Source organism: Mastigoproctus giganteus, chromosome 1, assembly GCF_048544385.1.
Source record: "Mastigoproctus giganteus isolate SK-2022 chromosome 1, ASM4854438v1, whole genome shotgun sequence".
Classification (NCBI taxonomy): domain Eukaryota; kingdom Metazoa; phylum Arthropoda; class Arachnida; order Uropygi; family Thelyphonidae; genus Mastigoproctus; species Mastigoproctus giganteus.
The window spans coordinates 140,188,160-140,201,732 of record NC_143575.1 but is presented as its reverse complement, the minus strand read 5'-3'; the positions used below and the strand labels follow the sequence as shown (position 1 = coordinate 140,201,732).

General features: G+C 38.7%; 1 protein-coding gene across 1 annotated transcript in view; it reads left to right on the top strand.

The window, feature by feature from the left end:
- The window catches only part of Frl (formin-like protein), a 708,708-nt gene that overhangs the window by 323,211 nt on the left and 371,924 nt on the right, over positions 1 to 13,573 (top strand). The gene's annotated exons all lie outside the window — the stretch shown is intronic.

Genomic DNA, 13,573 nt, shown 5'->3' with positions numbered 1-13,573 from the left:
TATGCCACAGTTGTCAAGTCAATACAAAATTCAAAAATAAAGAAATTATTCTTGCTAGATTCCATATTCACTTGGCACATTCTTTTTATTGAGGGCTGTTGAACCATCTTTATTTAGTATAATCTATTATGCAAAACTGCTTTAGAAATTAAACATATATCAATTGACTCTACAATTTTAGAAATGACTGTTGTGTGTGTGTGTTTTTGAGCACCTGGATTAAGCCATATATATTCAGTCAAATTTTAACTAATGATGATAAAATTAGCTATAATTTTTTAAAAAAAGAAAATCACCTTAAACCACTGTATTTAACTGTGCTTTATTTAAAAATATATCTCATTTTATATACTCTCTCTCTCTCTCTCTCTCTCTCTCTCTCTCTCTCTCTCTCTCTCTCTCTCTCTCTCTCTCTCTCTCTCTCTCTCTCTCACACCAATGTTCTGATAGCATCTCCCTTGAGTCCAGGGTCTTCTATAAATGATAATTTATTTGTAGAAGAACCTGAACTTAGTGCACTTCGGCCTTAGATATGTTTGCTGCACCATTTAACATCCAAACATCCGTCCACCTGACCAATCTGGTTTGCTACTTCTATGTAATAACAGAGGAAATGGATGCAAAGAATAATTTTGACATCATGTCCCTAGATTTCAGCAAAGCTTTTGACACTGTTCTACAGGAAAGGTGGCTGTACAAATTGGAGTATGTAGCATTTGGGGACAAGCTACTGCTGTGGATAAAGATATGGTTGAGTGGCAGAAGATGGAGATTGGTTATTAATTGTCATTGCTGCTTTTCTTGGATTGATGTTATTAGTGTAGTTGTTTGGATTCATGGCTGGGCCTTTTATTGTTTTCAATATTTTTAATGATATTGAAGAAGACCATTTAAGTTTAATGTCCAAGTTTGAAGATGATAGGAAAGTTGGCAGAGTGGTTAATGACAGAAATCAAGGTTTCTAGTTATGTTGCAGCATGATTTATGATGCTTCAAAAAAATTAGAAAAATTAGCCAGATAGGCTGAGAAGTGGCAGCTGAGGTTTTACATTGAAAAATACATTGTACCATGTATGGGAAGCAGTGATCCCAGAATAATCTGAATTTGGGTGGTACCACACTCAGTGTGGTGAAGAAAGAAAGAAAGAAAAACACCTTGAGGGGTAATTGTATAGTCGGCAGTGTAGACAAGCTGCTAGGATAGCTCATGAGGGTTCTGTCAGTGATGTTACAGTAATTTTATCAGCAAGAACAAGGAAGTGATTGTCCTGTAGTATATACAATCTCTAACTGGAAAGATTATTTGTCAATGAGGTAAACTAGCTCTGTCTAATGATGTAACAAGTTTCCCCATAGAGTTGCCTCAAACCACATTTATTTGCAAACAAATCTGGAAGCTGTAGCTCTTAATTTTATGTTTACTATTGTCTTTTTGTATTTGTCCCCTAATCAAGACATCTTTCAGGAAGATCTTGAAAATATGTATACCAATCCAAGCTTTCTGTATTATCTCCCTGCAGGTACCTAGCTTTTACATGGGGCAATTTGAAGAACTGAAGTCTTTCGTGATAAGAGCATCCTTTTTATTCCCTTCACCATTCTGGTTGCCCTTCTCTGCACCCATTCCAGCAGATTCCATACCTGTATACAGTACTCAAAATTAACCTAACCATGGCCATGTACAAAGGGATAATCACCTCTTTATCCCTGCTAGCAGAGTTTCTGTATATCATTGACAAAACCCTGTGAGCTGTCCTAGATAGGCCAAGACAGGCCCATTACCAGATCCATGTTGTGATTGCAGTATAATTACATGCCAAATGGTCCTGCATTACTTTTTTAACTAGTGATTCCATTATTTTCCCTGGAACAGACATTAAGCTAACGCATCTGTAGTTACTTTTTGTTTCATCTTTATGAATTGGAGATACATTCGCACATCTCCAGTCCATAGGAACCCAACCTGAATCCAGGAATGCTCTTATAATTATGGCTGGATTTGCTTACCTCTGCTGTCTTCCTTTATATAATTGAATAGATTCCATCTACCCCAGGTGCCTTTTTTTTTTTTGTCCATCTTCAACAACTTCTGCTCCATTTTGCTTTCAGTTATTACAAAGTCATTTAGCTCTTCATTAGAGGTTGATAAAATTCTGCCATTTTCTTCCCTAAAGAATTCCTCATGTGCGAAAGTAGATTCAAAATATATATTTAACTTGTCTGCAACCTGAGCAGGTCATCAACAGTTAACCAATAGACATCAAGTAGCCCAATGTGATTCAACCCCTTTCTTTAACTGTTAATATAAGCATGGAAGTCTTTGCTGTTTTTCTTTGCATTCTTTGCTAGACTTTTCATAATCTTCCTTCTCATAATCTCCTAACCTCCTTTGTGACGTTGTTATAGGTTAATTTATATCTACCATAGGCTTATGTATCACCTGATAATCTAAATGCATCCCATGCAGTTTTCTTCTCTGCTATCTGTCTCAATTGTTCATCTGACATCCATTTAGGTTTAAGCCTTGAATAGTATTTCATAGTTGGTATGAAAAGCCTAGTAGTATTCTATTATTACTTCCTTGAATGCCTCCTATTTATAATTTTGACGTTGGTAATGTCATCAGTTGACTCACTGTATAGAATTTAAAAACTGTCTGAGACCACTGTCGTCAACCTTTCGCAAGGTTGACGACAGTGGTCTCAGACAGTTAAAGAAGCACTGCAGGATCATTTAGACAAGACTTCAGTTATAGCTCAGACACAGCATGGTTTTGTTAAGGGGAAGTCTTGCCTGACCAACTTGATTGGATACTATGATGCAGTCACAAAAGAACTGGATGCAGGGAATAACTTTGATATTATATACTTGGATCTTAGAAAGGCTTTTGATACTGTTGCACATGGAAGACTGCTACACAAATTGGAGCAGTGTGACATTGGAGGCAAATTGCTGCTATGGATAAAGGGGTGGTTGAGGGGGAGAAGACAGAGAGTGGTAATCAATGGACACTGCTCATCGTGGACTGATGTTATTAGTGGAGTCCCTCAGGGCTGGGTCCATTATTGTTTTCTGTATTTATAAATGATATTGATGATGGTATATCGGGCTTAATGTCCAAGTTTGCAGACGATACAAAGGTTGGCAGGGTTGTCAAGGACACTACTGACACTATGCTGCTGCAACAGGATCTGGAAAGGTTGAGCAGATGGGCTGAGAGGTGGCAAATGAAGTTTAACATTGATAAATGTAAAGTACTACACATGGGAAACAGCAACCCCAGAGCAACGTATCAACTCTGTGGTACTACACTGACAGTGGTAGAGAATGAAAGGGACTTGGGGGTGGTTGTGCAGGCAGATATGAAGTTCTCTGAGCAGTGCAGAAGGGCTGCAAGAGTAGCTCATGGAGTATTGTCAATGATATACAGGAATTTTTCCAGCAGGGATAAGGAGGTGATTATTCCATTGTATAAGGCGATGGTCAGGCCACACCTTGAGTACTGTATACAGGTCTGGAGGCCTCATTTCAAGAAGGATGTAGAGCTGCTGGAACGAGTACAGAGAAGGGCAACAAGATTAGTGAATGGAACAAAGGGGTGCTCTTACGAAGAAAGGCTTAAGTTTTGCAAATTACAGTGTCTGGAGACTAGGCACCAGCGAGGTGATCTGATAGAGGTGTATAAAGCCTTGAATGGTTTAAGCATGCTCAATGCTGATGGGATTCTTCCTCTAGCTCAGAAAAATCACCTGAGAGGGCATAAATTCAAATTGAGGAAAGACAGATGTAGGATAGACGTGCGGAAATTTGCCTTTAGCCAGCGGGTGGTTGGTTGGTGGAACAGACTTCCATCCCTTGTGGTGGAGGTTGATAGCCTAAATAAGTTTAAGGCTCAGCTGGACAGGTATTTTGAACGAACAGAGGGGTGAAGTGGAAGTGGGTTTTTTTTTTTTTTTTTTTTTTTTTGGCTGATGCTGCATAAGCTTGCTGTCTTGCATCAAATGCCTCTACTAATGCTAATGCTAAAAGCAAAGCCTTTCCCTCTACTCTTGACAGTAGTTATGTCTCTAATAAAATTTCCTTTTAGTACATTGTGATCACTGCCACCCAGTGGGTGTTTTACCTGTAGATTCTAAATGTAAGAATTGCTACTGATAACCGGATCAAGAGTATTTCTTCCTCTTGTTGTCTCTCTGACTTGCTGCTGTAGCAAACAGTCATCTAGCGAATGTACAAAGTCTTGCTAGTGTGTGAGTGACAAATCCACAAATCCTAGTTAACATCTAGAAATTTAAAATCACTATAAACCATTCTGATTTACTATTTGGTATACTCATTACAGTCGTTAGGCCTATAGCACACTCATGCTCTCCTAGCACACACCTACTCCTGTTCTCATATTTGTTCAATGTTAGAGTGAAATCATTAGTAAAAACCAATTCAGAGTTATAAAAAAAAAAAAAATATATATATATATATATATATATATATATATATATAGTGACAAATCATGATGTAATTAGGAGTTAAAAATATTAAGACACTCCCTCCCTTCCCAGTATCCAGCATGTGTCTGCCCCGGGTGCATAAAACCATGACTTGTAATCATATATATGAAAGCGATTTTTAAGCAGCCTGTGCCATTCATTATTAACCAATCGGATAATAATAATAAAATTCTTTCTTCACTAAAAATTGTACAGAACATGATTCCCATTACAAAAAACTACATACTTTCTACATAAAATTATATAGTATAACTTATTACAACCTAAACACAATAACACACACATACTATACAAAAAACATATATACTACAGTATTGAATTAAAAACTATTCCATCTTTTAGCATTAGCATTAGTAGAGGCATATGATGCAAGAAAGCAAACTTATGCAGCATCAGCCAAAAAAAAAAAAAAAAAATCACTTCCACTTCAACCCCTCCATTTGTTTGAAATACCTGTCCAGCTGAGCCTTAAATTTATTTAGGCTATCAACTTCCACAACAAGGGATGGAAGTCTGTTCCACCAACCAACTACCCACTGGCTAAAGACAAATTTCCGCACATCGATCCTACATCTGTCTTTCCTTAATTTGAATTTATGCCCTCTCAGGTGATTATTCTGAGCCAGAGGAAGAATCCCATCAGCATTGAGCATGCTCAAATCATTCAAGGCTTTATACATCTCTATCAGATCACCTCGCCGGTGCCTAGTCTCTAGACACTGTAATTTGCAAAACTTAAGCCTTTTTTCGTAAGAGCACCCCTTTGTTCCATTCACTAATCTTGTTGCCCTTCTCTGTACTCGTTCCAGCAGCTCTACATCCTTCTTGAAATTGAGGCCTCCAGACCTGCATACAGTACTCAAGGTGTGGCCTGACCATTGCCTTATACAAGGGAATAATCACCTCCTTATCCCTGCTAGAAAAATTCCTGTATATCATTGACAAGACACCATGAGCTACTCTTGCAGCCCATCTGCACGGCTCAGAGAACTTCATATCTGCCTGCAAAATTACCCCCAGGTCCTTTTCATTCTCTACCACTGTCAGCGTAGTACCACAGAGTTCATACATTGCCCTGCGGTTGCTGTTTCCCATGTGTAGTACTTTACATTTGTCAATGTTAAACTTCATTTGCCACCTCTCAGCCCATCTGCTCAACCTTTCCAGATCCTGTTGCAGCAGCATCAGTAGTGTCCTTAACAAACCTGCCAACCTTTGTATTGTCTGCAAACTTGGATATTAAGCTTGATATACCATCATCAATATTATTTATAAATACAGAAAACAATAATGGACCCAACACTGAACCCTGAGGAACTCCACTAATAACATTAGTCCATGATGAGCAGTGTCCATTGATTATCACTCTCTGTCTGCTCCCCCTCAACCACCTCTTTATCCATAGCAGAAATTTGCCTCCAATGCCACACTGCTCCAATTTGTGGAGTATTCTTCCATGTACAACAGTATCAAAAGCCTTTCTAAGATCCGAGTATATAATATCAAAGTTATTCCCTGCATCCAGCTCTTTTGTGACATCATAGTATCCAATCAAATTGGTCAGGCAAGATTTCCCCTTAACAAAACCATGCTGTGTCTGAGCTGTAACTGAAGTCTTGTCCAGATGATCCTGCAGTGCTTCTTCATTAATTTCCCTGGAACAGAAGTTAAACTCACAGGTCTACAGTTATTTTTGTTAGCCTTTGATCCTCCTTTGTAAATTGGGGTCACATTTGCACTTCTCCAGTCTGTGGGTACCTCCCCTGAGTCCAAGGAAGCTCTCATAATTATGGCTAAGGGTTTGCTTACTTCCTTTGCTGCCTCCTTTAATATAACTGGATAGATCGCATCCACCCCAGGTGCCTTTCTTGTGTTTATCTTCAACAATTTCTCCTCCACTTTACTCTCAGTTATTAGAAGATTATCTAGCTTACTGCCAATGTTGAATACACCTCTGGCATTCCCCTTGCTGAATAACTCCTCATGTGTGAATGTCGATGCAAAATATTCATTTAGTTTGTTAGCTACCTGAGCAGGATCATCAACAGTTGAACCATCGATATCAAGTGGACCAATCTGATTCATCCCCTTCCTTCTAGAGTTTACGTAAGTAAAGAATTCTTTTCTGTTTTTCTTTGCATCCCTTGCCAAAGATTTCTCGTAATCTGCCTTCGCCTGCCTAACCTCCTTTGTAACTTGGTTACAGTTCAACTTGTATATATCATAGGCTTCTGTGTCATGTGTTAATTTATATGTGTCTTTATCTTTATATGTATCAAGATTAATAGTGCATGATCTCTCACTAAGGAGACAGTATTAATTGCAACAACAGTTACAATTAATGATTGCTTATTGTCTCTGTAGGCCGTGTCTTTAGATCACAAACCAATATCAGATGAATTTAGCACATCGATGATGCTGTTGGGAAAGTGCCTCTTGAAAGTTGTGAACTGCTACAGGTTTAAGCAGAGAACTGGGGTACTTCAGCGAGCTTTGCCTGGGATATTCCAGCCCAGGCTTCCAGATGTTGATAAAGTCGTAACTGCTGAGTAGGGATCTAGTGCCCATTGCGATTTTCCAACCCATATGCTTAGTGCTGGACAGGAGCATGATGGAGGTTGATGCAGAGCTGTAATTTCAAGGTGGTATAATGCAGATGAGTCCAGTTGTTGGCCCACTTTAGGAACCAGAAACCTAGACAAACCCCCCCCCCCCTCTCTTCAAGCCACACTTTGTCAGCAGCAAACCAAACTTCCATGGCATATTCCATGATAGAACTCAAGTAATAGAGGAGGAATTGTGATTTTCTCTTTATTGTGAGATCTACAGGGTCAAGTTTCATGCCCAGAACACTCACACTTTTTGATCACAGTTGCTGGACCTTTTCTTTATAGGTCCAGTTTTCTGCCATTACCACCCCTAAGAATTTGATTGAATGAGTCAAGTAAGAAATGTACTGAAAGAAAGAGCCACAGAGAGCATACTGGATTGAAGTCTGCTTGTGCTTTAAGGAGAGAAGGTGATATATTTTTATTTTTCAGGATTAATTTGGAACCCAAAAAAAGGTGGCATATTTGCAAAAGAGGACTGATGCTTGTTGAGAAAGGCAGAGTGTGATAAGACATCTACCACAGTTAATGATGTGGTAGCAGGGGTCATCATCATATGTTAATGTATATATGGTGGCACTTGGACAAGCACCAATCTCCAACCAGTATCATGCACCAAAAAGAACCACCACTAATAGGCCAATAGTGCAATGTGTGTAGCCACCATCATCATCATCAGACATTTTCAATCCACTGCAGGATGAAGGCCTCCCCAGCAACTTTCCAGTTCCTTCTGTTTTGAGCACTGGCCATCTATTTACGACCCACAAACTCATGAATTTCATCTATTCATCTCTGCCTTTGTCTTCCAGGTTTTCTTCTAGCTCCTCTTGGGTACCATTCTGTTATTTTCTTAGTCCATCTGTCTAAGTCATCATGTCTTCGAGCTATGTGTCCTGCCCAAGACCATTTTAGTTCTTTAGTTTTGATAAGAATGTCCTTTACTTGAGTTTGCATGTGTTTCTCTTCTTATCTAACAGTCTGATTCCCAATATAATTCGTTCCATTCTTCGCTGTGTAGTTCTCAGCTTCTCTTCCATTCTTTTGGTGAGTGCCCAAGTTTCACTTCCATAAGTCATGGTGGGGAGTATACATTGATTCATTATTTTGTGTTTCATACAAACTGGGATATTGCTCTTCAGTATGTTTCTATATTTCCTGAATGCTATCCATCCAAAATTTATTCTTCTCTTGACTTCCAGCCATTTATCATTATTACAGCTAATAACTTGTCCCAGATAAGTATATGACTCCACCTTTTCAATTACTGCTCCTTCAATCATTATTTCCCTTTCTGTGGCACATCATTACTTTTGTTTTAGCCATATTCTCTTTAGTCCAAAATCCTTACTAACTGTGCATAACTGATTAAGATTTTCCTCTAATTCTTTGGGATCGTGGCTTATGACCACAATGTCATCTGCAAATTGTAAATGTGTTTTAGGTACTTTAAGAATTGGAAGAGATGGAATGGCTGTCATCTGTTAGGTTAGAAAATCAAGCAAAGAACAAGTTTGTTTATGACAGAAGCAAAAGCATTAGCAATATTTTATTACATAATAGTCGTAATAAAATACATAAGTATTTTATTAGGATTATTTATTGTTTGGTAATGATTCAGTTAGAAATGTGTGTTCAATCTTGGGTGGTTGTCACATAACCCTATTTTTCCCATAGGGTCTGTTATTTATATTGCACGATTTTGCATTGCACGAGGATATCTAGGAACACAACTATCATGCTATACGAGGACTGGCTGTATTGAACTTATTCCTAGTAAGCTTGAAAATGAGTCCACGGATTGCTATTCCCCACATCATGCGGCAGATCTTGCCACACTTTAACCTTACATTTTAAAATCTGCTGATAGTAATACTTCCTTTTCAGCTTATAAAGATCCCTGTTTCTCTCTTCTTCTCACCCTACCCCTAGCTCTAGATCTTTGGTATACTTTCCTTAGATGAAAAACCTTCCTTCTGATCAAGGTCAAATCAGCTGACCACCATGGAACAGCTTTACCCCTCTTCCTTTTCTTCCTGGCAGAAAAACTAACAGCATTGGCTAAACAACTCTGTACATAAAATACAAACTCTAATGACCCTCAGACATTGACCCTCTAAACTTCTCCCGATCTATTTTTTTATAATTATTCCTTTTACAGTTATTAAAAGCCAAGGAAGCATTTCCATCACAGGTGTACAATAACTTAAAATCAATGACTCTATGATCACTGTTTGTCAGATACATTTTAACATTCCAATCAACAATTTTTCTGCTTAAGTTAACTGATATCATTGTCACTCTGTATTAGAGGAACCATGTACATTATCAAATGTAGTTGGCTTCCTCCCTCATTCAACACCTCTAAACCATAACTGTTCACAAACTCTTCTAATAATAAACCCCTTCTATCAGTAGTACCACTATATCATAGATCTGATTTGTCATTTGCATCCATAGTAAAATAGGTAGCAGGGGTCAACAGATAACACAATATCATCCTTATACAAATAAAGCAGATAAGTCATTTGTGAGCAGTAGAAATATTGCAGAAAACATAAGTGCCAAGTGTTTCCTCTTTGGGGATACTGACTTCCAATTCCTAACCATCCTAACCTTGTTGGATGGTTAGGAATCTCATACTCAGCAAATTTCTGAATAGCATACAGATTCTAACTGAAAAAACTTGTAGTTCTCAACAAGGCACAAAAGAGGATTAATCTGTATGTAGTTGAAAGCATCTTTGAGATTCAGGAAAGCAGCATGGAGGACAAAGCTTTGTTCCCAGTCATGAAAGGTTTTTAGGATCAGTGCCTGTAGACTGGTGATATTTGTGATTGGTGATATTTGTGATAGTACATAGTAAAGTGCAGCCATTATCAACCCACTGCAGGATGGAAGCCTCCTCAGCAATTCATGCTGAGGGAAATGGACCATAATCTGCCACGCTGGTCCAGTGCGGGTTGGCAGATCGACCGTATTCAGCAGTCAGGGGCTTGAACCCCGGTCTACTCAAAGAGCATGTGCTACTGCACTCCCGCTCCTGCCCACTCGGCTACGAATGTGTATATAAAGGATCTGAGGTCATGAACTCCTTTGATGGGCAATGGCCTTGAAGATGCACTTTTGCATGCATTTGAAAAATGTGTTGGAAATTTAAATTTGTTGGTGATCAGTGGCTGATGTAGGATTTTGCAGCTTTGTAACTGGGACAACTCCATTATTCAGCCAAGCATATGAAATGACATCCTTTTGTAATATTTTGTTATATAATTCATCATTAGTTCTTCACAGATGAAATGGAAGTTAATGTTCAAACAAAAAGTGGGAATGTAGTCAGTTTCTTTCTTTTTTTCTCTTTCTCTCTTTTGGGAAATGGCATTGATAGCCTCACTTAGCTTCTCTTTACAAATTCTTACATCAGTTAGAACTGTTGTTGTGGTGGGCATTGTTCTGGGGTGGGGGGGGGGAGACTTCATTATCTGATTTGCAAATCAGATAACTTGATCACATTGTTTAGCCAGGTCTAAAGGCTATGTTGTCTGGATATGAACGCCCAACCTGGAGGGCTGTCCACAGGCTAGTCTCTTCTTCATGGCAGAATTGATTGCCTGCTTCTTAGATTCCTAGAAAATGCTTGTAGGAAGTGATTAAGCTGAGTATGAAATTGCTGAAGGCAAATCTTGAATTCAGTGTGGAGTTATTGCTTCATCTTGAATTGATGTGTATAGAGCCAGTTCACTGTTGTTCTGAGCACGGCCATCAATCTCAGAAACCAGAAAGCAGCTTCCTCACAATGCTACTGAAACACTGCTGGGGGGTAGAGCCTGAAGAAGTCAATTGTTAACTGTTTTAAATTATTTTGGATCATATACAGCTTTCATGACTTTTTGAATTGGATTCTTTGAGTTACTGTGCACATGAGGATAATATCAATGCCTCAGTTGGACTTGGTCTAACTGAGGTATTGCTTATCCTCATGTGTAAATGTATAATTTGAACTAATTATGTGTATTCCCATTACTTGAAAAAATTTTCTGTTAAGTTCTTGAACTGAGATCAAGATTTGCCTTCAGCCATTTCACTTTTATCTGACCTCCACGAGGTCAGACATAAGTGTAGTGAATATTGAGATTGGATAGATCCTCGATTAATCTGTCAAGGAGCTTTAATTCAGATGGCAGGGACAGGTTGAAGTCCCCCCCCCTTCATGATTATCACCATCTGATTGTGGCTGGCAGAGATCAATAAACAAGCAGCAAAATTAGCAATGTGCTGATCTGTGATAGGCAGGAGGTGGTATAACACAAGCTCTACACACCAGTTGCCACTGACCAAGTAGCAGCTAAGAATGGTTTTGAAATCATCCCAAGGCTATGTCACAGATTTAATAAGAGAGAACTACTGCCTTGGACAAATTAAGACTCTACCTTATTTCTTTCTTTCCTGTTTGTAATAACTGACATGTCTGAGGTTAATAATGAGAGGCAATATGCCCATGTTGTCACAAAGCCAGATTTCAATAAGTATAACAAAATCATATTCTATATTTAGATGGCTGAATCAATCTGGGCACTGAGCTTGTTTACATGAAGTATCTAACAAGCCTGTCTTTGGAAGACTTAATCTTGGTTAGGTTTCTTGGGTTCCTTTTTTCCCCGGAAGGGATTGAAATGGGTAGGCTATTCTCTATGGGGCAGGGACTGCACCCAGAACCCTGTCCTATTGGTGATGTGCACTTTTATTTGACTAAGTGAGTTGGTGAAATTGCAGAATTTAGGCAAAGTGGAAGCTACTAATTTGTAAGCAGGCTGTGAGAATCTATTTGGGTTGCTGCCTAGCTGTTCTAGGAAATGCATTCTGCCCTCATCTGTTCTAATGTAAACATGTAAATCGCATTCTTCATTGTGGTCTCCAAGTGATGGCATCACTAGAGAGGGGGGGGGTCATAGGCCAGATAGCTGTTTAATTACTGCTCAAGATTGGGACCTTTGATCATGGATTTTGACAGGTGTACCAAATATGTTAAGCTGCTTGAGAATGGCTACAATTATGATTCATCTATGATGCTACTGAAACACTGACTTAAATCGATAAAATGCCTTTATTGAACAAAAAACAAAAATACACGTACTGACTGTATAAACTGTATATTAAAATAAAATAAAACAAGATGGTATATAACAAGAATAAAATGTGATGAAATATAAAATTAAAAGCACTAAAAGATGTTTAAAATCACTACAACAGGATCTTTCAGCAGCAGCGACCATCTTCATCAGCAATAATGGTTGCAGGTTATCTGACAATCTATATATGTACACATATGCCTCAGCAGGTCCGCGACACGAACTATGGCACCATTATCGATCGTGGATAGAGCATGTGGCTTTTGGAACCGGAAATGGCTAGAGAGTTTAAGGATATGTTCATCTAGATGCTATAGTCTTAATAGGAATAAGGGCTGTTGCATTCATCCACTCTTTGAAGCACCTCTTCAAAACCACTCTAAACCATTCGTCTCCCCTTAGGATAATTCTAAGGGGAGACAAATGGTTTAGAGTGGTTTTTTCCATTTCCGGTTCCAATGCACGAGAAGTGGGACCGTACACAGGTGCCATAGTTCATGTCATGGACCTGCTGGGGCGTATGTGTATATTTATATAGATTGTCAGATAACCTGCAACCATTATTGCTTATGAAGGCGGCAGCGGCTGCTGCTGCCGAAAGCTCCTGTTTTAGTGATTTTAAACATCTTTTTAGCGCTTTTAATTTTGTTTTATTGCATTTTATTCTTGTCATATACATCTTATCTTATTTTATTTTATTTTAATATACAGTTTATACATTCAGTACATGTATTTTTGTTTTTTGTTCAATAAAGGCATTTTATTGATTTGAGTCGGTGTTTTAGTAGCATCATAGAGTCCTGAATCTAGAGGCCTCTTCAATGGCTACAATTTTATCCACAGTTGTTTCAGGGCATAAACGACTAATGAAAATACCAGAGGGATTTTGACCACCTTTCTTTGCACTGTATGGTTTTATTACCCAGTGATTTGGATTAGTGCCATTTTATACTCTGCATTTCTGATCTGCCTGGTGAAGGCAGCCCCTTTCCTGAGATGAGTCACCCCTGCCTTCAAGAGTGCATTGTTGCTACCTGATTTTGATCCCTTCACTTTGGATGTCATGCTTGTAGGAACTGTATGAGTTGGACAACATTTGTGATAATGGTGGCCAATCTGGGAAGGAGGTGGAGCAATATACAAGTTAGGTTTTTGATGGACTCTAGCAACACAGTCACAGAGCAGTGGGTTGCAGGCTGTAGGTCTTACTGTTGTAGTGACTCTCATAGGTTGGTATTTTCTGTACAGAAAATGACACCATCACATTGCTCATCATTTAACAGATTTGACTGGCATGCTTTTAAATAAACATGTTTATACTTCAGAG